The sequence below is a fragment of the Anser brachyrhynchus genome (genome assembly GCF_964034855.1).
Source record: "Anser brachyrhynchus genome assembly, chromosome: 1".
Taxonomy (NCBI): Eukaryota; Metazoa; Chordata; class Aves; order Anseriformes; family Anatidae; genus Anser; species Anser brachyrhynchus.
Window position 1 is genome coordinate 69703921 of NC_137694.1, and position 27289 is coordinate 69731209.

The window sequence follows — 27289 nt, forward strand, 5'->3', positions numbered from 1 at the left end:
AAATGGGATGTGTGTACTTAATGATTCTCAATGAAAAGAAAAAGGAATTAAATGCATATGTGAAAGCTTTAGAATCCTTCGGTGAGTTTTATTTATTGATTGTATGATTTAAGTTTGATTGCAACAGCAATTTGCTTGAAGGGATCATGTATGCTGGATTGTTTCTGCCTTTCCTATCTACAGTTTTCTGGAAGCTATGCAGACATTGGCATGGAAATAATTCTGTAGAAATTGGAAATAATTCAGGTTCATTTTTCCTTATGAGATTTGCTGTGTACAACTCTTACGTGACAAGTCAAACATCTTTCCAAAAGTGGTGTCTGAGTGCAAGCTGACTTTGGTCTTTGCAAAAGCCATAGTCAGGATGGTTTGACTTTCTGTATGAAGCACAAGTACATATGCTGCTCTGGTTACTGGATTTTAATTGCCCATTTCTTAAACTTTTTTTTTTTTTTTTTCCCTTCTAAGCATCAGTTGCTCATACTCCTGTTTGCTGAGATTTCTGCCTCTATTTTTTTTTTCCTCCTCCATGGGAGAGGTTTTGTGGAGCTTTTTTAAGCATAGAGGATTTAGGCAACCTTGAAATGTAGAAACAGATGAAACTGAATATTACTTTGGCTTTTAGATATGCCCACACATGAGGTACTGTAATGTGTAGTGTGTATAGATTTATATTTTATACTTCATGTAGTGATATTCTACTCTGTAGACGCAAATCCAGACATAAGGTTCTTGCTTACTTGGGTACTTTTATATTTGGGTACTATCTTCTCCTCTGTGCTTGAGTTTGATTGCAGGTTCCAAGGTTAATTCTTTGTATGGCAACAGTTGGTCAAGGACTTTGAGGGACACGACACACTGAAGTTGGATCTTTTGGACAAGCTGTATTATGAGGAGAGGATGGATTTGTCTGGTTGGAAACAACTATTTGTGCATCTCCAGTTTGTCCCATTAGCTTGTTATCCATGTAGAAACTTTTTGATGTTAAGAACACATGGGCATTTGATGAAAGCATTCACTAGGAATCAAATGTACTCATTTTTGTTACTTTCTGAAGGGAAATTTGCAGATCCGTACATAAAAGCATTAAGCAGCATGGATTTTGAAGCAGGCTGATGGTTGGTCTGTTTTAACAAGCAGAAAATTTGATTCTGTAATTGGAAGATGCAAGTATATAATTGTTTGGGTGGGAGGAGGATTTGTGGATTCACTTTGATTTTGAAGCTTCACTTTGGTTTAGAAGTGTGTGCCTGTAATTAAGAATAGGAAATTTTAATTTGGTTTTAATTAGTTCTTTGTTCTTCAGTGAAGAAACTATTCAGCTCAATAGTGAAACATCCCTCTTGATTGTTCATAATATTACAGTGATACCTAGAGGCTCCAAGCAAATCAAGATCACCTTGTACCTGGTGATGCGTACACATGTGCTTAAGAGTACACATGTGCTTCATCTGATTTATTATTATTTTTTTTTTTATAGCATAAATAGCGCTATAAAGGGGCAAAGTCAAACTTCCTACTGTGATTATTGCCTTTGATCTCTAACCTTGAGATATGCATACCTGCAGTACAGGCAGCTGGTAGAATTGGGTCTCATCAACTGGTGAAAGAAATTTACCCCCTCTTCTATTCCCATGGTGGTATCTGTCTGTGCATGGGCAGTACCAGCAGCACTGACTTGGAGGTGACGGCAGTGCCCACTGCTGGCAGCCTCTGCTGTTGGTGTCCTTTCTGGCCAGCTTCCTTTCCTTGCTGAGAAAAACAGTGCAAACCTTCCTGTTTGACAGGAGCTGTAGATCGTTAAACCCATTCTGCTTTAACTTCATAGGTGTGTTCAACTTCCTCCTTTTCTGAGGTCAGATGTGTTGTTTTCCATGTTATTTTTCTTAGAAACCCTCTCTGTGATACTGCTTACCTCCGTCCTCTCTGCTCCTGAAGACTGTGAACTTTGGCAGAGCCCCGGCAGGGCTGTGTCCCCGGCTGCTGTGCCCGCATCCTGCTGCAGCCACAGCCCCGTGCACCAGCCAGCCCTGCCCTGCCCTGCCAAGGGATGGCCCCCTTTATCAGGGGCCATCCCAGTGCTACAATGGCTAACCCACTGTAAGCATTTCTTGTTGGAGTGTACTGTTTGTATCTTACTAGCCACCCGTATGTCAGTGCAGACCTAAGATTTTGGTTTTGTGAATGTTTTGATGTCTGTGTATGATTTCTGAACTCTGATTGTTTTTGATTAAAGGAAAAAATATTTTGAAAAACATTGAATCAATTGTGCTGTGCGTCTGATTTTTTTTTCCTGTAGGGGAAATTTAAGGCCTTAGTTCTTTTATTGTCCTGTTCAAAGGACCTTAAATATCATATCATGAGAATTGATCACCTCCTAAAAACCTAAGGTTGTTTTAATCTGCAAAAAATTGGAATGAGTTGATGGATTTGAAAATACAAGCCACCGTGTGTTTTCTTCTGCTGTTCCTGTTGATATCTTGATTCATGTAATAGAGGATAGGTTTTCAGTAAAAAGCCCAACGTGTTTATTTCTAGTTCCAACTTTATGATTTGGGGTTCTTATTCTTACAACTGCAGGATCTTTCTTGAGACAGATTAAGAAAAAAATAGTGAAAATATAAATTTTGTTTCTTGCTCCTGAGAGTTAAGCTGGTTGCAGTTGCTATACCTGCATGTTTTGAGCCAGTCCCTCTGGTGATACAGAGGTATTGTAAACGTGAATGGTGTTTATGTCCCTGTTGAACATACATTTGCAGTTGGCTTTAGCTGTGCTTAGTTTTGGAGTTCAGTAGGACTTGTGCTTTCTGATGCTTTTTTTCAGGTTGCTTTTAAATGTACCTTTTAGTCATGAAGGCTTGGCTTTCTGGAGATTAATGTTGGCTACTGACACAGTGATCTCTTTCCAGACACAAGCTATTGCTTGATTCCTTTCTCCTGCAGGAGGTGGGAAGGGGAGGTTCTTATGTGCAACCAAGCCTGTCCTCAGGTCAGTCCTAGAACATTGACTTCTGTGTCACAATCAGCATTATGGCTAGAGAGGAAATTTGCATTTACTGATTCTGTGCTTCTGAAAGAGAGACTGAAAGCATACAGATATTTGCATGCAAACTTGCAAGAACAGAAACTGTCGCAGAAGTCTATAAGCAGGAGGAGGAAGAGAATCTGCTCTTGCATTGTAAGAGGTCTTCAGAGGTCCCTGCTTGTATACCCATGCATCACTGGTGGCTTTGACATCTGTGAGCTCTAAGACTGAGCCCCAGGCAGATTCCCCCAAGGAAAGTATGGCAGAAGTCTTTTGGAGCCAACCTGCTTTGCTAGGTTTCTTTGTGGGTGTCACTCTCCCTCTGTGTCTTTGTGCTGCTAAAGGTTGTCCCACATGAAGAAAAGCTCTTGGTGAGAGTCAAGCCTGCTGTAGAGGTTTTGTTTCGTTGGTGTCAACAGTGCTGCAGGTTCTTAACTCAATTCTGAATTTCAGCTGTTGGTCAGTAGATTTTATATACACGTAATCCTACTGTTCATGTGTATCTACTAGCTTAGTGCTGTGAAAGGTCTTGCTCTATTTGACTGTTGAAGTCTGAGCTGTTGAATGTACTTTGAAGCTTTTGGCAAATACAGAGAATAACAGAATAAGAATAGAACAGCTTTTTGCTACTTAGAGATCTGCCATCATTTATATCTTTCATATATAGCTGAAAGGTATGTTGCAAGCTCCTAGAGAGGAGATACAATTTGCTATTGATTGTCTAGATGGCTTACTTCAGATTTATGATGCTGCTACTAGCACTGTTTAGAAAATTGCCCGTACTGACTTGGTGTTAACCCTCCTTGTGGAGCTTAAACATATATATGCTCAGCAAATGTACTAGCTGAACATTTTTACTGCCTTTGCCAAATTACTGGTTTTAGAACAGTTTTCCCCACACACTAATGGTAGCTGACCAAATGTGCTGTGTTAGGAAGGAACAGAGTTCATAAAATTTAAAACAATCAGTATGTCTTTCTGTTTTTACCACCCTTTTCCTTTAATGTCTCATCTGTATATGACAAGTCAAAATTTCCTTGAGAATCAAGATTCCACTGAAGTATTAAAATTATAGAAAAAGTAAAATAGCAAAGAAAACAAGCAGATTCCCAGTTACACTTCGTCTAATGTGGACTACTTTATTTTTCACTATCTTTTGTATTTGACTGCAAGACACTAATTTCCTGTGCATTGAAATTTAGTGGAAGTTTTTAGTAGCTGCTGTAATTCTTACTAGTTTAAAAACATGCTGCTCTCATATCACTAACAAAAAGAGAGCACGTGGATATTAGTTCAAGGTGGCTAGTGGTCTCTATGCCTGCGTGCTCATATGCAAGAATAATGCTGGGCAAAATGCTCTCCCATTCCCAAAACATGCACCCACATACAGATTTAGTCTGTTTCACGTCTCCTTTGAAATATAAGGGAAACAGTTTGTTGCTAGTTGGTCTGTAGGACTTCCTTCTTTTACCAAATATTCAGCCTGGTTCATCAATCTCTTCAGGATTCCCTAATGTCTGGCAATCTGAATCAGGGACTTTCTGTCTAGGGAATTGCAGTTTGACTTTCTGAACTTACTGTGGTGGTGGTGGCTGCGTATCAGGCCTGTGTATTTGTGGGTTTTGAGTAGAAAAATATAATGTGTTCGTGTATGTTTTGGCCAATCATGAAGTTTTTGTGTAACTCTGAATTTCAATGTTGGTGATTCTATTTGTAATCCTGTATCTTGGTTTCCACCTGTGAAATACAGCTGTAGCTTGATTTTTTTTTTTTTGAATCAGTCTAATGTGAGACAAGACTTGAAATAATTACAATTACCATCTAGAAGAAGAAACTATTGCTGACCCTTCCCCCTACAAAAACATACCCACCCATGCGCACATGCATATACACACACACACACACACACACACACACAACCCAAAAACTTACAAATGTTTTTCTTGAAAAACTTGTAAATGGATTAGATAAATTGATTCATTAAAATACTGTAGAGTTTACTATTTTGGATGTTACTAAACACTAGGTTTTAGAGAATGTATGTGTAGATAACATTTGATTTGGGGAAGATTTGCTAAGTCGACCATAAAGAAAATTTTCAAGTTCAAAATCACATTTATCTTTAACAAGACTGCAAGGGAATGACAGAAAATGGATGATGTCATCATAATAGATAATCAGGATAAATACTATCAAAAGAAGAATTGGTAACTGTTTTTGTAGATGTATAGTTTCAATGAGAACTGGTATAACAGTGGAATAGGAAAACAGTGCATCCTATCATCTTTTGAAGCTTGCATGTTGAATAAATAAGTGGGTCTGGTTGAAAAATGGCTCTGATGCTAGGTTGAATGATGAAGCCTTTTTCAGCTTCCCAAAATTAAGATGGATTTTAAAATACTGAGCTTTTAGATGTCTGTGTGGTGGTCCTGAAATTAGTCTGTTCTCCATCTGTGCTTGAAAAGTGAGTGTATGAAACTGGAGACACCTTGTTGCTTGCCTCAGCATTCCCGTGCCCTTCTTGGCATGGATCTTGAGGCTGACCAGGGTCCGGGCTCTGGCTCTGGGGTGCCATGCACTCACAGCTCCAGGCCAAAGCTTATGTGCTCAGCTGCACTGTTGAGGCTGTGCTTTGAGGGGACTGTGTTCCCATCAGGGCATTTTTGTTATGCTCTGGAGATCTGGGTGCCAGCAACTTTGCTGTCTGCAAAATAAAGAAACAATACTGGAAGATAAAAAAGCTTTAAGCATTACTATCTTAAAGTATGGAAGATATTTTTCCTTACTTGTACACTTGATGCATTTAGTGTGGATTGCAAAAGTTGATGGGAATCTTCTGGGAACTTACCTAGCCTGTCCTCCTTACTTAGGCTTTCTGTTTTCCATCCTTTAATTCCTCTGAGAGCTGTCCTGTCTGACTAGACTTGCTTCAGGACCTGCTTTTCAAAAAAGTGAAGTTTTAAATGAGCTTGCTGCAGGAAGAAAGGACGGAAGGACAAGTGCTCCTCTAGGAACACTCGAGACTTGCTGTTCAACTTCACACCAAGCTCTCCATGCAGCAATGCACACCAGCTGACTTCTAGGTCAGCTGTGGTTATTTGTTTTCTTTGCATTGGAATAGGAGCTTCAAGTATAGATGAAAAGCTACGTGACTGAAGAAAAAATAAAAGGTACTCAGATTTCCCACACTCCTGTATCTGGTTTCCTTGCCAGTGGCTGTCGCGTGAGACGCTGATACTGCTACACCCAGTCCTGCACAGTTGTGCTGGTGCTGGATGTACTCCAGCTCGTTGAAGGAAATATTATTCTTTTTATCCCTTCCCTGAGGGCAAAAGTCCTTCCGTGGTCCATTTAATTACAGCAGGTTATTGTGATTGAAATTTCCACTATAACAACGGGTGCCAGGAATTGCAGTATGGTTTCTTCTAAAGCCTGACCCTATGCCTTTGGATTTCACTGGCACATTTGGGTTGGTCAGGAAGCAATTTTCCCCCAGCTACACTCTCAGCAGCATAATTCTGTAAACAGAAGTCCAAGTGTAGCTGCACTTACTCCAAGCATGAAAGTCCTTTTGGTGCTGTTGCTAATTCTCCTGCAGAGTCTTCTGCCAAAGTAAGCTGCATCTTGGCTAGGCAATGCCATTTACCGGTATGGCAAAAGTAAGCCATCAGATCCTTTCCAAGATGCTAAAGCAGGCACCTGACATTTTCCCGGTGTGCGGATGAGAGCTCTGGCCTCCACTGGGGAGACTTTGTGAGCTGGAGCCGTAACTTGAACAACTCTTCCCCTTTGCAGCTGGGCAAATTGTCGTAAAGGGGCTGTAAAATCCCCATAACTGACCTCAGGAAGATTGTGCAAACTGCGTCACAGCTTCCAAAAGTTTACTTTGCATTTCCTTTGCCCTCACGAGTAGGAGACTAGTCTGCTGAGGTGGTTATACGCAGGAGAGGTTTTGTCCCATGTAGGTACATTGGCTCTGCAGTGTTGGCAGGAGATATTAGCCTCTCTTGAGCTTGTATTGTCAGGGGCTTGCTGTTATCGGTTCCTGAGCTAGCTGGTCACGTCTAGACGGTGGTGTAACAATATACCATAAATCAAGCTCGAGATCATTCCAGCCTTGCACAGGAAACCTACCCCAGTGCTCTGTGCAACGCAAATGTCTGTAGGCATAACCAGGACCAGGCTGCACTCTGGTGGGCTGTGATGGGCCATGGTTTCAGCTCCTGCAGCATGTCAGCGGGCTATTGCTTGGAAAGAAGTTTGAATGTTTTTATTTTTGCATCAATTAAATACTTTCTCTTTGAATGTTGTGACTTTGCATTTTTCAAAGGGTAGTGGTGGAGGGGACTTCAGCACCTCCTTTCCCTAGTGAAGTATTGGCATCACTCTGTTCTCCAGTGCAGTGTCACAGCGTGTCCCTATCTTCTCGAGAGATCAGGTCTGCAGAAGGCATCCTGAGTCTGTCCTGACACTGTCATTCCTTGGATTTTACTCTAACATACAACATGGGTTACAGAGCTCCTTTCCTTTCAGTGCTGCACCTCATCCTAATCTGGCATGCAAAACCAAGCTGTTGAGTATCACCAAGAGTCTTGAAAATACTTGACAATAGAATTATTTTCTATCATCTGTCTGTAACTTTCTGTTTCTTTAGCATCAAATAAGAAATAACTCAAAGTTTTATGAGCTGTAATGGATCTTTAAAACAGATTTCAAACTTTGTTTTTGCAGGTCCTAGAAATATATTGTGGGTTGGAAGGGGAGAAACCTTTGCACGACTGGTTCTCTAGTTAATGAAAGAACCTGTGATTATATTCAAAGTAATTTCATAATTAGCACAAAGCTACAGTGCGTTTCCTTTCTGTTTGGGCTGAAAATGCAACAGCATAAGCCTTCTCTACAGGAAAAATGACATAAAACTGAGGGTTTTCTACTTTGATTCATCCTTCTTTCACACATGCCCGAAAGGTTTTGAAATCTGATAAGGGTTCAGGCCCTGTTTGGTGGCAATAAACAATTGCAAATAATACAGCCATGTGTACGTGTGTGTTGACTTCTTGTTTACATTTCCAATCTCCCTTTGATCTTATCATGGCTTCTGGCAAGAAAAGCAGTCAGCATGTACGGGAGTGCTGTCCTTGTTGGTGCACCACTGCATGCCTGCTCTGGCAGGAGGATCGGCTGTGTGCTTGTGGGCAACCTGTGCCTATACCAGAAGATTTCTAGAGACCTAAATGGCGGAGGCCAAGAGAGCCAGTCCAGCCAGTTCTCTTCCAGCACAGCACTTCCTTACCGCTTCCTGTTTTGTTCATTTTATCTGTTTTTCTGCTGTTGTTTTTTTTTTTTTTTTCTTTTTCTAAAAGTCTGGAACAGTGAGGAGCATGATTTTTTTTTCCAAAGAGCACAAGAGTTTTGATTAGGTGTAGGACCCTGTACTCCCTTTGATGGAAATCCCAGTTGGAATTTTCAAATTTCCTGTAATCTTTTTCTCAAGAAACTCTTCTGATCTTCAACCAAAATCTCTCCCTACTCATACACACCTTTCTTTTCTTATTTCAGCGCCATACTGGTGTTCTGTCCCTTGTGCTGCTCTAACACTGCCATTGGGTCCCCTCTTTCCTTCCTCCTCTTAGGGTTCCCTGTGCCACATATGCTTTCCTGGGCAGGAACCTTACAGGGATGATAACATGTCACCTTTAGTCTGTTTTGTGGCAAGTGCTGATTAACACATTAAGTTCCAGCGACTTGGCCGTGCTCCAGTATTTGTGCGTATGCTTGCACAAGTGCAACTCTGTGTGTGTATTCCAAATTTTTTTCAGTCTTCCTGGAAATAAATTATAATTGACTTTCCAAGTAAAAATGTGTACATTTTAATAATTTTCCCCTGTTCTCTATGCCAAGTGTATCTTGGCTCTACCCAGAGACCTGATTAAAAATGTTAAAACACACTTACCAGTGTGCAATGACTACATTTATAGCATCTGACTTGAATGTTTGTTTCATAGTCTGGGTTGTAACAATCTGATTCTCAGGCTGCCATTGACGTCAATTTAATAGGAAAATTCAAATACAACCTGTATTAGATTTTCACTATTAAGTTAACAATAAAAACTTTCTACAGATGCCTTATGTAGACAAGGCTGCTAACAGAAATATTACATTAATGAAAATCAGGCCTCCAGAAACACACACTAGCTTATTTTTTAAAAATAAATAATTTTGTTTTCCATGTTCTAGTTCACAAAAATATTTTCTTTTTAATAATGCTAGTGGTTTAGATGTTAAGTATTGGGAGGAGGCAATTGGTACCCATTTGCAGTCATGTTGCAAATCTCCTAGTTTTTCCAGAGCAGGAGAGCCCTTCCAAAAGTTTTGACTGATTATTATGACAGAGTTTCTGTGCTCTGCAGTTCTGTGAATAGTGTGCACATCTCTGCTGATTATTGCTTTGCAACCTCAGATTTCCCATTCAGTTTCAATTGTATGACATGTTTATCAGTTCTTTCTTAACCTACTCAGTCACCATGCTCACTTTGTCAAAAGTTTTTCTGATTTTATCACTGTCACTGTTTGGAGGTACCAGCTCAGATCAAAACAGTGTGTGTTAGGGTTTGCACTACTTGTAGTAAATAATCCCTGCCTCAAGGTCTGTGCCGTGTGCTGTGAGCAGATGGTGAGGGAGAAGAAATTTCATTATTCTTTTAGGGATGGAAACATTTTGGTGTAGAGTGGGTAGGTGACTTGTCCATACTTAAATCAGAAAATCCAGGCATGGAGTTAGCAAGGGAGTCAAAGATTATTTTGCCTCCCATGGTATCATTAAATAGCACTTCTGTGACACATGGCTTGATAAAACCTCATCTTGCAGTCATTAGTAAAACAGAGTAGTTTACTCATAGAAAATAGGCCTGGAAGGAACTTCTAAAAGGTTGTTCAGTTTATTCGCTTCCATTGTGGTTGGATTGATATTACCCCAAATGTTCCTAACTAATGGTTGTCTCACCTATGCTGAGGAAGTTCCAGTGATGGGCAGTACTTGGGGAAGATGAGGAACCTGGCCCAGGGCTTCAGCGTTCTTCTTCCACTACGGCTCTTCTCATGGCCAGCCAAAATCTCCCAGCATGCAAACTTCTAGTGAGTGTGCAGGGCTGTTTGCTCTATCTTTTTAATGTCTAAGAGGTTTTGTGCCATGTCTCTACTATGTCTCTTGCCTTAATAGGGTCTTCCAGCGTTTACAGTTTTCTAGGCTTACGCAATCAATTCTTAGTCTGCAAAACCTTGTGAAAGTTGCTTGCGGGTTAGTGCTATGTAAGTGTATGTAGTTTCATTGCTTTTTGGTATGAGATGCTGATGTGGCCTTGACTGCACTTCACAGCAGCAAAGGATGATAAGGAAGCAGAGTTTCTGTGCTCTGCAGTTCTGTGAATAGTGTGCAGCATCTGACTTTTGTACTGTACTTAGGGTGTGTGTGGGGGAAACAGTTTCCTCATTATTTATGTGGTCTCTGACAGGGTGGTGAATCCTAGTCAAAGTTAAATCTTCATAAAAGGCCTGAAGGGTTTGGCTTAAGCTTGAGGAATTGAAGTGACTCCAGAAATACCCAAGTCATAGTTTATTAGCTTCACAGTTCCATTGCTGCCCAAACAAAATTAGTTATACTATCTTACTAAGTTACAAATTTTTGAAGGAGAATGCCTAGTTAAAATCAGATGCCTTTGTTTTGATAATTAATAGTGCATGCAAGACTGGCCAATGCTTAACATTTGTGTATGGTCTGGACAGGTGGTACTCATCTGGGCACCCACTCTTTGAAAAAACTGAATCTCCTGATGGCCAGGATTTCAGTTATTTCTCTCTCTCTCTCTCTCTCTCTCTCTCTCTCTCTCTCTCTCTCTCTTTTTTTTGAATACTGCATGTGGATGGAAGCACAGCAACAGCCAGGTCATGCATCGTGCTAAACAGGAAGGGAATGTACTTCTGTCTTTTCTATTAAACCTTTTAAAGAAAAATGAGAAGAGGAGGGTAGGGGAAGAATTAGAGGTGAACAAAAACAGGTTGAAAGAAAATGAACAGGGAGGAAGCGTGGAAGAAGAGAAGCAGCTTAGCTAATGACTGCACATCATCATTTTAGTTCTCCCTTTGTAGATAAATAATTACATCTCCCCTCTTACAAATGCATTTAACCAGTGGGGATGCAATAATATCAGTGCTGATTAAGCTGTTCTTGTGTGAGGGAAGTGTTTTTGTGGTAGGCATCCTTTACACCAGGGAAACTGTATGAGGTGTGTTATGGTTTAGCTGTTTGAAGAGAAGAATTTTCCCTCTAGGAGAAATGTATAGGGCCCATATGTACCTTTTCTCTCTAAGGATACATGGTCTTGATCCTTCAGATCTTCAGGTCTTGATCCTTCAGATCAAGCTACCAGAAAAATGGATGTTGGGGTGGGTGAACATCATGTGCTGGGTTGCAGTGACTGGTATAGCATGTTGAAATGTCAGCTGTTTCTTTAGGTCTCAGGGGAAGGGCCAGGTGGTGCATCTTCTCCTTGTGGGGAGCTCCACACATTCACCAGACACCTGTTCCCAATGAATCCCCCAGAGCTCATTTCCCTACAGCCTGGAGTGGAATTAAAGAAGCCTCCACACACACAGTCCTCTCAGTGGTGAGCACAGCAAGGGAGGTGTCCTGAGGGAGCCAGTCATTGTCCTTAGCTGGGGTAACAGAGTTCTGTACTTCAGCATCAAGCGTACAGGTACATCTGTGCTGGGCCCTGGGGCCTAAAAGTGGCCAGCAGTCCCAGGGTGGATGCAGACCCACCCTGGTGCCCAAGATGTCCATGCTATAAACAGTGCTGCGCTGGCACCAGATTTATTTCCGCGGTAGGCTTTAAACCTTCTCCATCCCGTAACCAAAATGTGGGCCCAGCCTAGCCTGGTTGCACAGCTGAGACTCTGTGCATCAGCGTACATCTCTTTTAGTTTCATTTTGTCTTTGCGAGCTGAAATAACAAGGCCTTTAAGACGTGACTGTGCTATGCTACTGTGGCTGAGGGATTTATATTAATTTAGCAGTTAGGCAGGTACACGACACAAATGGGTGTAAGAGGTGGCATTAAGGGCTTTGTTATGAACTTTCAGCATGTCGTAAGGACAAATGAAGGGGGCTTTCTATCTGTCCTTCCTCCACCCCCCTCTTGAGAGCCTGGGATTTCATGAGGTGTGTTTTGGATGAATGTAGACTTGCATAAACACAGTTATTTTGCTTGTCTGCCGCTAAGACGACAATGTTCCATTGATATGTTTGACAGCCTCAAGTAACTGACAATTATTTCACATGTGCAATGTTTATCTCCGTGGTATGCTGTGTGACAGCTTGGAAGTGACACCGACATTCAGTGCGAATCTCTCTATTTCCCCAATGAGCTGTCAGGGGAGCCTGCAACATTTTAAAAACACTCCCTGGTTCTTGAATTTGAACAGAGGCTCTCTATTCCAAGCTACATTAGGTAACTTCATGTTTCATTGCCCTTTTTAATCCCCTGGGAGGACAGTATGCAAAAGTGCATCAGGAAGAGATGACAAGGGATTTATATATTAGTACAGACTGAAACAGATGCTCTTAATTTTGGCCACATCAGTTTAGTGGATATCTTGCAAAAGCTCATTTTTTTTTTTTTTTGAAATTGGAAAGGAATAGCAAAGTAGAAGCATCCATTAACATGACTTATGGGTAAATACAGTGTAGGTCTTTCTACATAATGCTGCCAGTGTAGCTGAGTAGTCATCCTCTTGTTGATTTTTATTCTGTTTGCAGATTCCCGTGTCAATGTGAGGATCACTACTAGCCTAAAACACCATAGGACTTGAAATTGTTTTACAACTTTAAGAATGTGTAATCACATATGCTGAATTTTCTGATGATTTCTTTCATTCTTCATAGCTAAGTAGTTAAACTCTCATTTGTGCTTTATTTGAAAAGGGATGAGCTTTTATCTCAGACAGGTAATGCATATGTTGCACAGGCACTTCAAATGTAACTGGCTACAAAATTACCGGAGAGATACTGAATGCTTTTTATGAAAGAGATTAATATGCTGTAAAAGACACGTATCAAAAGGCAGACAGTCAGTTTGATGGAAGGAAGGTGGGAAAAAATCTGTTCTTTAGAGCACACACACAAAAAAAAAAAAGCCCTTCTCCTGTTTAACACTTACAGTAAAATGTAAAATGATCTGTTTTCAAGTCAGATTCGCTTTCTGATTTTCATGAGTAAGCATAGTGCTTTGCATTATAAAGTCAGAGGCAAGCTGTAATACATTTGGAATCTTTTTCCCTTTACAAAGTTAATTCTTAGAATTTTTGGCAAATTGATGGTTCATTTGTCAGTGTCACCTTAATCTACAAAACAGATAGTGAGCAACTCCTTCATCTACTTTTTCTCGTCTTTGTTTAGAGAAATTGAAGAAAAAAGTGGTTTGCTGAGATCTTTTACGAATTTATCTATTTTGTTGTCTGTATTCTAAACGTTGCTTTTTGTGTCTGTAATGTGGTATGAAGTTTTTAATGTCAAAGGAACTTGTCAAAGCTGTAGCCATTGCCATGGTGAGATTTTCTTCTATACTGACATTTATGTTGACTGAAGAATGCAGTCTTTTTAGTAAGCCAAATGGCTAAATTGAGTGTGGTTGTGGATTTAACTTTCTGTGTCTGGCATAAAAGGAGTCTTTAAGGTCTGAATTATTCCAACCTTAAAACAAAAACAAAACAAAACAAAAATTTGCAACTATTTAGACCGAAAATTTATTTCTCTCCTATTAGTAGCTGAGATCTATTTTTTCTGTTTAACTAGCTGGATCTTTTGTTCGTGAGAATTGGCATCCTGCTGCAGTGTGGTATGTGTCCAGTAGTGAATGTGAACTTACATTGTAATGTCACAGCAGAGACGGCAGCATGATTTATGACAACACTGGGCAACTGTTGAGCTTTGTGAAGCTTAGGCAGCCCACAGAGGTTCAGAGACGGGTGACCTTGGGTTTCCCTCTCCTGCTGCAGAAGTGAAACTTGGGGCTCAGCCATGAGGTATGGGATTGCATAATGGTCTGGTGCTGCTCTGGGCCACCCCAGTGGTCCTGTGCTATACTGCCCCTCCTGGGCATGAGCTGAGGACCGTGTAATTCGACCTTGAATATTCCCTGGCTTCTGACTGCTGGTGACACATGAGCCACCTCCAAGCAGTCTGTAAAGGCTGCTGCCAACGGCATGCCTCTGAGCAGCGGTGGTCGGCTGGGCTGCAGTAGTGATGTGCGCAGGGGGAATTGCCTCTGCAGAAGCAAATTCTCTGCTTTCAGCCACTACTGCAGGGTACTGGACAGTGTGAGGACCCATGTTCTCTGCTAAGGATACAGGAGCAAGGCCAGGCACATCATTAAAAGCTACGAGGTGTGAACTGATGCTGTGTGGAAACACTGAAGTGACAAAATCCATAGCATTCAGAGTACCCGGGGTAACCAGAGGCTGTGTTACCAGGGGTAATGGCAGTTGGATGGTAAAACAACACCTACATAGCATAACAGAGATTGTTCTGCTTTATCCCATGTTTTTCAGAACTGTAAAATACTTGCAGTAATTCCTAGGTGGTCTCTTTATGTGTGTGGTGATGTCAACCGCTTGGAGAATTAACTTTGCTGAAGTTTGCAGCTGCTGACTCATCTGTTTAAAGAAGTCGATTCTTAATTTTCAGTGGGTAATAATTTTTCTCCCCTCGTACAACAGTTGAGGAGAAAGAGCTGGTTATGAGGCTTAGCATGGGTTACCACAGCACAGGGTTTCCTTGCAGTCATTTAACATACTGCATATTTTAGTGGCTGCAATATACAGAAAGCCTCAGTTTCATGGTTCTTCTTGGAACTAGTCCAGCTTGTGCTGTGAAAGTACAATTCAGCAGAAGCCCTTTTTGAATATTTATTTATTTTTAGTATCTAAGAGTTCTGCATGTGGTATTCTGCATCCTCATGAGAAGAGTTGTAGCAGTGGTGCCTTGGCACTAAATGGCTTGATATCACTAGTTCTTCGCTTTTTTTTCTTTTGCCTTTTTTTTTCCTTTTTTTTTTTTTTTTTTAAATCACATAACAAAGTAAAAGCACCCTCTGCTTTCATGCTCTTAAAATCCAGTTTTGCTCCTCTTCTCTCCCTCCTCCCAACACCCTCTTGGGAACGAGAAGGAATGGTGTCTCTGGCAAAGAAATAGGTAGGGTTTGGTTGGTAAGTGGAACTGATTTAATTAAATCTCCTTTTCAGCCTCATAATGGATTCATTCAAGAAGGCAAAGGAGTAGGAATGTGTTTTCTGATTCTTTTCTTCCCTTCTCTCCCCCCAGTCAATGGGAGTAAAATAGCTTTCTAAACAAAATGCGTTTTTGATGTGATTTTCTCTTGACATTTTAAAGAATAGATTATGTTAAAATTTATTTCTAATGTTGATTTACTTGTCTTTGCCCCCACCCCAATATTAAAGCAACATTACTGTGTGCATAGCAGTTGCTCTAGATGCATGCCAGCATAACAGCACAGGATACAGATCTCTTTAACACCACCTGAAACTTCACAAGCATTGAGCAATATAAACTTAATACCACAGAAGTCTGTTTCCCATCCTAATTAGCTCATGGTCTTGTATTATTAGGTTTACTCTGCCAGTGCACTTTGGTTTTGTTATCTTGGCAATTGCTGATGATACTAACGTTACTCAGAAAACTTGGATTTGAAATTTTGTTAAAATGTTTTTTCTTTTTGGAGCCAAAGTCTTTTGCAAGACTCATCAGTTTTGATTTTTTTTTTTTTGAGGGGAGGTTGGGGTGGGGATTATGTTTGAAAGAGAGAGTTCTGAAGAAATCTAGAGAGAATGTGTGTGTACATGGTTTTGCAGACATATGAAGTGTGGTAGGCAGTTAAGGGACTGGCTTGAGATATGGAAGACTTGGTTCAGCTTCCTGGTCTGTGTGGTGCAGTGATGTGGGATGGAAAACTACTCTCTGACCTTTGAATTGGGTGGAGTAAAAACTCAATCAGCGGTTTCTTACCGCCAGGAGATTGCTCTGACTAATGGTTTGCTTTCTTGAACTGGAAAGCATGGGTTTTTCATTTTCAGAATGAAGTTGTCACACCATGATCATCAACCATAAACATTAGGCAGAAAACCTGGTCTTGCAACAGATGAGATGACTTGGATGAACAAATCTGAAGGTACTAAACAAAGGAGTAAGATGTATCCATGTCTTGGTGTGTAGATATATATTTCTTTGGCACTGTATAAGTTTTGTAAGCAGCTATCTAAGCTGCTTTCTATACCAGAAGCAATACGACCTCTCTGACTGAGCTGATGAATCCTGGTTCAAAAGTCAGCTCTATTGTTTTAGCTATTTGAACTAGTTCTGTGTAACACTGCATCAAGTTGAGAAGATGTACTTTTGGGTGTTAAAAGATTATGCTTTTAGCTACGTGTGTGTGTACATCCATCTTCAGAGATGAAAAATGGGTTCCAATAACTTGTGCTGTCATGCTTGCGAGAAAAGATGACTTCCCACTTAATTTGCTGCTCTTTTGCTTGCTTACTGTTGCCCCGAGAAAGGAGAGAGCTTCACTGCCTATGGATTGAGTTCAATGGAAAATTCTGCTCTCTGACTTAATGTAGTTTAAACTGAACAACCCTATGGCCATGTTATGGCTCAGCTCCATCAGTATGCTGTACCTCATCCATTTCCTACACATTTGTTCTGTTGAACATCTTTTAATGCTAGCATAATTGTTACTTAACTTCCTGTCTTCATGTTCCTGTGCAGGAATGGATGGGTCAACAGATTACACATATGTGGAGTCAACGTATGTTCTGAAAAAGAACGAGAAGTCCAGGGCAAAGCAGAACAGCCTGTTCTCTTTTCTAGAATTGAGCAAGGACAATGATTTACTCAGTGTCTACCATTTATAATAGTTTGTTCTCTAATCTACATAACTGCTGCAAAGAGGTAAAATGTGTTGTGCATAAGTAGATGTCTCACACTGTAAGTTAAACGTTGACATTGTAAGAATCCTAACTCCTGTGTAATCATCTTTGTGCAAACCCTGTGACAGCATCAGGTTATTTGTTTCCTTAGAGATGTTGTAGATTGCTGATCTTCCTCCCTCCTACTAAGAAGTCAATGCGTATTTCCTGTTGTGCAATATAGTGCCTTTCTTTCCTTGGGGAAATGGCCCTAACTGTGTAACTAGTAACTTTATAAATGCTGTAGAACAGCTGCGCTCAACACAGCAAGGACGTTGTTTACTTCTACATTATTTATTCATGATCTCCCCAGTTCCCCCAAGTAATGGTGGCATACTTTTTTTTTTTTTTTAATTATCTGAAACTCCTTTGGTGGATAATTCATCCTTCCCTATGCAACCCTGCATTCAGGAGTTTCATGACTCATTTGCAGTTGGAATACCTACTGGGGCAGCATGAGGGGCTTGGATGCAATGAAATTAATCACCGTGACAAGGTCTACATAAAAGCTGTTTAGTAAATGTTCTGATACAAGAGAATGTAAAATGAAACAGTTCCTTCCTTCCTTCATTGGTCTGAAAAGTCACTACCCTGAAGATGAAAGCAGTTGCTCATTAATTCTTAGACATATTTAAAATAATTAAAAAGAAATAAAGACAATGCTTCAAGAGTAGGTACTTCTTTTCTGTATACAGTGGTTCTTGCATTATGCTGTAGTATTGCAATCTGCATAGAAAAGGTTGGGCTTAATCACTGGTTTTAGCATTCAGGTTAAGAGCTACGCTGATAGTTTTCTGGGAAAATTGTTAAGCATTCTTGAAGGTGAAATGGAGAAGATCTTTTTAAATAACTTTTCATAAGAGTTTTTGCTATTAGAAGCAGGGGCTCCATCCCATTCTGTATCACCTTTCCAGCTGTGGTCAATAGCATTTGATGCCCCAGAGAAGGAGAGGAATCCTAACAGCACATGTGAATATGGTTAGATCTTTTTTGAGGCAGCTCTGGGAACTGGGTCAATCCACTTTAACCAATTAGATTTCCAGAGGTTGCAGCATAACGGTGAGAGAGCAGTACACTAATCTACTCTCTATTCTAACATTTAACCTATTTAGCTACCACAATCATCTATGTGGATTTTGGTAAATGTTTCCATTGCCATTATGTAACTGTAGTGTATTTTACTCAGCAAGCATCATTAAAAGGTATTTTCAATTAACTGTATGTAATCTCTGTTTCAGTAATGGGAGTTTAACTGATAATTAATTTGGCCAAATTGTGCTTATGTATAGCCTAATATAATAATGCACACACACACACGTGCTTTCTTCTGCTCTTGTCCTCTGTCTCTCTCATATTTATTACCAGGTTGGCTTGTGTTGCTTATTGGACTTAAATTCTGCAACTTGAGACTCCTGAAGATGGAAACTGTTTAGAAAAAATGTTTTCATTGAGAAAAAGAAAACAGTAAGCATGCTAGAGCTGGACTAAGTGTATGTCAATTCTTTTATAACAATCAGGAAGAAAATTAGGTGTATTTTACTATTCTGGTTGAGGGGCTACTAGAGGTTGTCTTGCAAGCATGCTGTACGTTACAGTATGTGTATTGTCATCTTATGCTAGCGAGTAAAACACATTACATCATCAAGCTGCTATTGTAGTTCTAAAGTGTTCTTTCAAGCCAAATAAACCCTGTGAACTAGGCGATGAGACTTAAAACGTGGTCAAGAAATAATCTGAAATCTCCATTAAAAAGTAATAGAGCAACTTTTAAAGCAACGTCTGGTATTTTTGTTTGTTTGTTTTTCTTGAAATTAATGATGATACCATTGCAGGTAAGGCATTCTAGTGAGTTTCCATGGAGATGCCCAGGAAGAGTGAAGTAGCTTAATTCTGTGGCTGCTCAGGCATTTGTTTATGGTTGGCACTGATTACATGATAGATACAAATTTGTGATTGGCTTTGGCCTGGTTCCTTTGTTCTGAGGTTACACAGACATTGTACTTTTATATATATATATATATATATATTTTATCTAAAAAGTCTTGTAATAACAGGTTCGTATGTCTCTCCCCTTCGCCTCCTGTACTGTGATCTGAATTAACCCCTGAAATACCTTTGCATCTCCTGATATGCACAGAATAGAAATGATTTTGAACTCACCAAATGGATGGTCACCTTCAGTAAAGCTATGGAAAGAATCACCCTATAAACTATCACTTTCATCAGGATTAGTTTGATTCAGCAGAAAAATTGCTGTTGGAGATAAAACACTCGAGAGAAGGGAAAAGGAAAAAAAAGAAAACAACAACAACAAAACACACCACTACCCTATCCCCAACAAATAGTTAACAGTTAGGAGACTGTTTTAAAAGGATCATTAGACTTTTTTTTATTTTATTTGAAAGGTTTTTTTCCTCCTCTTCTGGTTTCTGAGCCTTTTAGGGACTTGCAAATTACGTTTTCAAGCTTTAAAAAATGTTTATTTTTTCCCCATAAGCATGAGAACTTGAGATATCTTTTAAAATAAACAAAACAAAAATTCTGAACTGAGTCTCTTAGATTCTCATGGAGTCTTATGATTCCAGCAGCTGGAGCTTTAGGAAAAAACACAAAGCTTGTAATTGAAGTCACCCCACCCAAATGGGTTAAATGTCTAGACTTCCATGAGATTACAATTCAAATTAAATGCAAGATACGGTAATGGGAGCAAGGTCACGAGCTGAGTTCCCATTACGCATGTTTATTCAGATGGACAAAAAATCAGTTAAGGGGGTGCAAAGGCAGTGTGCAATATTAGGATATGTGAAGTTTGGAGAAATTCTTCCTCTGCTTGTTATCATTCCCTTTCTTTCTTCTTGGTCTTTCTTTGCTTTTACGTCAGGGTTGCATCTTTGATTTATAACGTTGTATTTGCCTTTCCTTCTATTTTGTAATAGAAAAGTGCAAAGATTCCCAAGCCTCTAAGCGTGAAGTGTCTTTTCTCTCTACAACTGTTTTGTCTTCTGCAAACTAAGCTTGTTCTTAAGATCTTCTGGGGATTTGGGGTGGGGTGTGGGATGTGATACCAGTTATGCCAAAGGGTCTGGAGAAGATAATATGGGTGGGATGCAGAAAGAGAACTGTTTCTTGCTTCAGCACCACTGGTTCCCTTGTTTGTTTTCTGTTGCAGGTATTTTGTTTCTTTTGTGTCTTCCTGGTGTTTGTTTGTTTATTTTTTGTATATGTCATGAGCATCTGGAGGACTGATTCCAAAATACCTTCTGAGAACATTACCTGTAGGCACACTTCTGGAGCTGAATTTCCATTCAGATCATAACCCCCAGCTCTTCTCCCTCCTTCCGAGTGCCCAGGTCTGCCACAAGCTGCTCTGCAGCCCAGACTCCCAGTTTGAAACTTGCTCGCCCAGAGTGTTTGGACTGCCATGAGATGGCCCAGCTCTCTTGAACATGCTTTGGAATAGATGCAAGCACCTTAGGCATAGCATGCTATTTCAATAAGAAATAGTCTTTAGGCCTGTTATCATAGGCAATAATTTGTTTAATTGCAGAGTAGCAGAACAAACCTGTTTTCAAGCACAGTGTAGCATTTCCCCCTCTTTTGCTGGAATGAATGATTGCTACGCTTTCCACTTCTCACTTGTCTAGTCCCTGACGAGTGGCAGGTTTAATGCCCTTCAGCTACAGAGGCACAGATCAATGTCTAACCCACTCATGAAGGCTGCCTTAAGCACTTGGTTTGCTGGGAGATTGATCTATGTTAGTAACCTGAATTAAGAGAATTGTGTGATGTAGTTGATCCATCTAGTATCCATGTAGATTGTTTGAACAGATGCGAGTAACTTCATGGTCTTTCTTTTCCTTTGACTCAGGAATTCAGTAAAGGACCTATTTGTATACTTGGTTGTGAGTTGTCTACTTTTCTAATATTTAGGAGTTCTTCCTTTAAACTGGGAGGAGCAGTACATTTGCAATGACTGCTTAGAATATCAAAAAATCAAACCATACCAAGAAATGTTTTGTTGCTCCTATGTTGATGCTGTGGTCCTGGGGAAAAAAAAAAAAAAAGTAATTTGCAAGAGTCCTCCCGTCCAGTCCCTCTTGGTAATTTGGAATTTTTTTTTTTTCTGTGTTCCCTGTGGTTTCTCTTTGCCTTGAAACATTTTGCTAGTGTGTGTGACAGACACCTCCCAAGTCGTTTCATCCCCCTGAAGTGGACCAACTGCTTAGTCTGTGGAAGGTAATTTTATACATGACTTCTTTTCCTTGTGGGAAAGGAATTTTTTATTGCTTTTGTCTTTTTTTTTTTTTCTTCTTCACAGAAATGCTGGTCTAGCATGGAAAAAGGAAAAGATTTAGTATTTTGTAGTTCAGAATTGTTCCATGTTAGACATCTTAAAACGTACCTCTCTGCCTACTTGTGGCTTTTGTACTTTTTAATTAAATGAACAAAGAAAGTCTATATGTTTTCACCTGAAAATACTACATGACTAAACTTGCTGTCTATTTCCCACAAATTGCAACGTGTATAGGAGCTGCAGGTGAATCTGAGGGCAAGCTGATTAGCGCATCTTGTTAACCTTCTTCGATGCTCTGGCTTTGGGAAATAAAATACACCAGCAAATAGGTTGCAGCAATGCTCAGAAATCATAACTGGCTGTTGACCCAGTTAGCACAACAGCAGATGACTGAAATGCAAATTGCAGCCAGTGAGTGCAGTAGAGTACTGCATGATGCAGGTAGTTTATTAGCACCTGTACTCCTCATGATTGTGTCGTGGGGTCCTTAATGAATACAATAAAAATAACTGAAAGCTCATTAGCTATTGATGTAGGAGAGAAGAACCAGAGAGCAGAGGGCGGGCTGACTTGGAGAGGTGAATACTGTCTTAAAGCGTAACGTGCTTTAGATTGGTCTTAGTGGTGAAAAACAACAGCCAGCCTGTGATTAAAACCTGGCAAGGCAGTCCTATGGCTCCTTCCCCCCATTTCTTTGAGGCTGGCTCTGTTGCTTTGCCTGTCTTGCTGGCCCTTTCACTTCCCCTGTTTCGAAGTCCTGCCAGGAATAGTGCATTTTATACGATGCCAAATGTATAAATTCCTCAGACCACTTGGTCTGGGAGGAATTTGCTAATGGTGTGGCTGACTGAGTTTTAATCTGGGATGTTTTTAATTTTCAGACCATGTTAATTTATTTTAATCTGAAAATTACAAGACTCATTTCAGTTCTCCTATTTATTGATCCTTTTAATACTTCTTATTCGCTTTTTTTTTTTAAAATAAAAATATTAAGTCTTTGCAGTCTTCAGTCAGACCTCCTTTCTCAATCCTTGATAACTGATAAAGGAGCTGTGTAATGCAGTAGACTGTGTGTCCCCTTGAGATATCAAGATCAATGCATATATTCTGGTTGGTTTGGGTCACAAGTGATTTTTATTCCAGCAGCTGTGTACTAAACATCCAACAGGGGCTCATCTCCAGATTGTTAGCACCTATTCAGAAATGCTCAGTTCTCTCTTGGGGTCTAATTTCTTGTTGTTGGTTGTTTTTCTTTTTTATGTTTTATGGCCCTCCTCACTGGAAAAAGAAGGTAAACTCCAGGCTGAGGGGGGTGACTGAGCACGCTGTGATATTTTTTTCTCATTGACATAAGGTCTAGTTTTAGAAATTTCCTTCTGGTCTGTTCAGAAATTCTTTTCACATTAGTGTCATAGACATCACCTATTATCGTGGCAGTATGTACTTTTAGCATGAAGCAATTGACTTTGCTGACTGAAACCACTGTCTCCAGATCTAGTTTCTTGTCCAGTGTCAAAATGAACTGGAGATAATAGTTATTTGTGGGCGTCCCTCCCAGGCAAATACTTTCATCTCTGGAAAAGCTCTTGAACATTTTGAAGTTCTGTTCCCTGTTCTTACATAGCTTTTGCCTGTGTTCACTCATTTCACGTAAATGCATTTGCTTTTGTAATTGTGGTTTATTCCCAGTAGCTTTTTTTTAGTTTCTGCCTGATGTAACAGGAAAGTAGGACTGTGACAAAACTTCCACTGTGATGCCATTAGCAGGTCTGTGATGCAACTACACCAGTCAAGAGGGAAGAGTCAATCAGAGAGTGCATTTATTAAAATGCTGAAAACCTGGACTCTTGGATGGCTGTGCCAGGCTGAGCAAACCATGGCAGGCTGAGCAAACCCACTGTTCCAGCAGCTGTGGAGGCATGGTCCTGAACTGGGAGCTGCCATCTGAACATCAGGGTTGGTGGATGTTCAGATAGCTATATATGCAGCACCCAACCCCAAAATAGGAGCATCAGTAAACTTGCCATCTTCCAGAGGTGGTGTCAGCACAGACAGTCAATACCTGGAATTAGGACAGGCTTCTAGAGTAGGTGCAATTCAAGGAGCTTCACAGAAGTGGAATGAATAAATCTTTGGTTCCTACATTTCATTTTGACTTTTTTGTTCTGCCTTACTTCTATTGCAGATATAGTTGAAGTGGGGACTTTTTTCTTTTTCTTTCTTTTTTATTTTATTTTATTTATTTATTTAACAGGCTCTTTTCCAGCTCTTCATATAGTCTCTGTTTAAATTCTTTCTTAGAAACTAGATGATCTTTTGCCATTTTTAGCTTTCACAGACTGCTGACTAGTTGTTGATGTAGAGACTGCCTGCTGGGTGCCAGTACAGGCTTCATATTGGCTGTTGGAGAGAGACAAGCTCTGCTTTGTTCTGTGCTTTTTCAAACTTTACCACCAATATGGTGGGCAGATGGCAGAAACATGAGCACTGTGTAAATGAAACCACGGTGCTTGCTGTGAGAAGGCTGAGGGATGGAGAGCCGATGGCCTGAGAGGAGGGCTGGCTTGCTGAAGGGCAGAGAACGTGTGGCATCCCAGCATGTACAGGAAAGGGGGATGTGTCTGTCTTTTTTTTTTTCCAAAAATTTCTGAAAGTGGGTGATTGTGACAGAAACTGACCCAAACTGCCACAGATAATGTAATGAAAAGCAGGGCTGCCACCAAGCCTCTGTTTATGCCGTGAGAGGGGGAGGAAAAGATGAAATTTACATTACTTTCCTCTGTACTCACATATTCTGTTCTCGTAAAGATGGTCTTGATGAGGTCAGTGTAATAGGCGAGTAAAACAATGCTGCCTGTGCTTTTGTCCTGCAGAAATTGCATGTTTACAATACATGAAGGATTTAGTACAGCACGTTGTGACCTTGCACGTTCGGTAATTATGTAAATGCCTCCACGGCACCTGTCTAAATGCATTTCTGTGCTGGTGGAACTCTGTGGATGGGCAAATTCATGCTGATATTCATCAGGTGACAGCTCGAAAGCAGAAACATCATTGGCAGTAGGGCAGGACAGCCAGAATGTTTGGAGGAAACTTCAGCTGTACACTCATCTCAGTTACAATTGTCCCACTGCCAGGTTGTACCACTTTGGTGGCCAGAGTAGGCTTTCATGTCTTCTTCCTCACTAGAAAAGTCTAAGATGACTAGTCCATGCATAGTATACATAAACATTGGAGTGGTAGTGGTTAGGAGTACACAAACTAGTGCCTTTTTTTTTCTTCAGAGATTTCAGGCCACCCTCTTGCCTCTGGAGGCTGGGAGCATATGTGTCTCAAGAATTAGCTCAAGTAAAGCTAAGAATAAACTCCCTGAGTGCTCACAATAGCACTCTCAAAAATCAGCATCGCTCAACTGGCAACAGTGTTAGAGCAATACCAGTCTTACACTTCTGCATGTGGGAAAAAGGGCTGGTAAGGTTTGGTATGGCAGAGCAGCCTGGTGAGCACTCTTTACTGGCCATTGCCCTTCTGAACTGGGAAGTAAGAGTGAGGGGTTTTTTATACTAGGACCTTAAATTCTTGGTGGTCAAGTATGCTGACCTACAGCAAATACCTTATCATCCAGAAGCAAGACAATTTGCTTGAAAAATTTACTGATAAATGCTCTTCAGGTGATTGTTTTGATTGCAGGGTTTTTGTTTGTTTGTTTGTTTTGTTTTGTTTTTCTGGCTTTTCCTTTCTGCTTAGGCATCTAGACCTAAAAGCTGAAACTGGAACAAGGTCACAGGGTTAACAAAGTCTAAGTCAATTACTTTCTTTGTTGTATGACCGTCTTTGTTCTTTATTTTCCTCCTTACCTAAGTTAGATCAAGGTGAAATCAAAGTGGAAAAGGTGTTGTCATAATTTATTATCTACTTAAAGACAAACATGGAATAATCCCATCCCACTCTTTCCCCAGGCGCGCGCGCGCACACACACACACACACGCACACACACACAAAAAGTTGGGTCAAGTTAGTAGGATTGTTTTACCTTTCCCATTGTGTGTGCTCCTCTGCAAGGAACTTCATGCTGTATTACAGCAATTTACACTGCAACAGAAAGTGTTCAGAAGCCTTGTTTTGAGTAAATGTTTAACTTTTGATTAATGCTGTATTGTTCTAGCCAGAAAGCAGTACAAACATGTCACCATTTGGTGCCTTTCCAGCATGCACGTCTTGTTCCTCTGTGATGCTTTCACTAAACTTGAATGAAATCAAGGTACATTAGGTACTCATCTGAAAGACAGAAATGGAATTCAGCCAGCACTCTTCAGAGTCAGGTTCATCCTTGGTGTAAGGTTTTCATTACCTGTGGAGGAATTAACTTGTCCTGTTACAGATCTCCTCTGGTTTGTTGTGTTTGAAAACAGTCCTGTTTTTCTGGTTGTGATCCACTGGTCTGTCTCTTGTCCATAATCCTGTGATGACTGGAGATAGCATTACGCTGTTTTCTCTGCTGGACAGATAAGCCTAGTAAATGGAGTTTCTAGGTGATGCTACACATAAAGTATTGCTTTGGTAGTCAAAGGCCGAGATGGGCTGTTTTGAATTGCAAGCTCCCCTGAAGGTGTGGGGAAGGAGATCTGACCAAGCAGATCAGCAGAACTGAGTTACGTTTGAAGAGTAGACAGGGAACATAAGGATGCTTCAGAGACCATAAAATAGAGATACTATTTCAGAAAAGGGAAGAGCAGCTGACTATAAAAATACTTTAAATATAATCCAAGTGAAAAACAAAAGACAGGCTATATGCATATTTACAAAAAGGAGAAAATAAACCACCAGGCATCTTGCCTTTTGGAACATTTCACTGTAGGTGGAAAACATTGTTATCCTCCATGTCTGTCAAAATTTCCCATGACAAACTTAATTAAAAGAAGCCAGCAACTGTGTGCCCAAAAGTACATTCTAGACCTGGCAGCAGATGTGTGAGAATAGCTCTGATACAGAGGTTTCTGCCACTGTCTTTCCCTCTCCTTTCCCTTTCTGCTGTTGGGCTCTTTCTCTGTTTTCTGGAAGGAGACTTGGGAACTAAGTATGTTCACGGGCACAAGTCAGAGTAACCCCTTACAGCAAATAGCTCAATAATGAGGGACAAACATGAGCACTCCTAAAAATGTACAGATCTATGATTTAAGCCAGAGCTATTGAGTTTGTTTAAACAAGGCCCCTGAATGTGAAAAGAAAAACTATTTCTGGCTGACTATCGTGCAGTAACAGTGGCCATGGCAGAACTGAGCCCTCTCCAAAAGAGGGTTGGGCTCGCTGACATTAAAGATGGGAACCCACAGCGTATTCAATCTGTGCAGAACAAATAATGTAGAAAAATTAATTTTGGAAATCCCAACAAAAAATTACCTTAGTGACTTGTTTTTATATTACTGGGTATTTTTTTTTTCTATAAGCCAGTGAAATAGCACTTCAGGGGTAATTTTTGTAAAGGTATTATTGTTATTATTATTATTTTGTCAAATGCAAATTTCAGCAGCATCAAAACATTTTTTTAAACAAAACTACAGAACTGTCTAGAAGGGATGCTCAAGAACTTCTTTTGCTCAAGAAGTTGAATCAGGCAAAATATTTTATACCTTGCATTTTCCTGGGATTTTGATGAATAACCCATGTTACTAATCCTGACCTTACACTTCTGCAGCACTCTAAACACAACTAGAAGAGGGTGCTCTTTTAAGACTTTTTTTTTTTTTTTCCCTCCTGAAAGCACGGCCATGTAAGCATCTGTAACACATATGATTACAGTGTAATGAAAAATTTCTCATGCTCCTTGCTGTTCTTCAGTCAGCTGATAGAGGTTGGAAGGGGGGTGGATTTATCTAGCTGTTGCATCACCAGAATGTGGCTACTGCAGGTGTAACTTTTCAGTACACAGGCTG

The 27289-nt window shown here is 40.3% G+C and overlaps 1 protein-coding gene and 1 long non-coding RNA gene across 3 annotated transcripts in view; both read left to right on the forward strand.

Annotated features, from left to right (window-relative positions):
- Positions 1-27289, forward strand: part of PDE3A (phosphodiesterase 3A) — a 266042-nt gene that overhangs the window by 29903 nt on the left and 208850 nt on the right. The window lies entirely within an intron of this gene.
- LOC308191029 overlaps positions 1-27289 on the forward strand; it is an 84817-nt gene that overhangs the window by 22112 nt on the left and 35416 nt on the right. The window contains exon 3 of the long non-coding RNA XR_013947656.1: positions 1-27289. This exon is cut by the window's right edge and continues 23862 nt beyond it. This is a non-coding gene — a long non-coding RNA (uncharacterized lncRNA).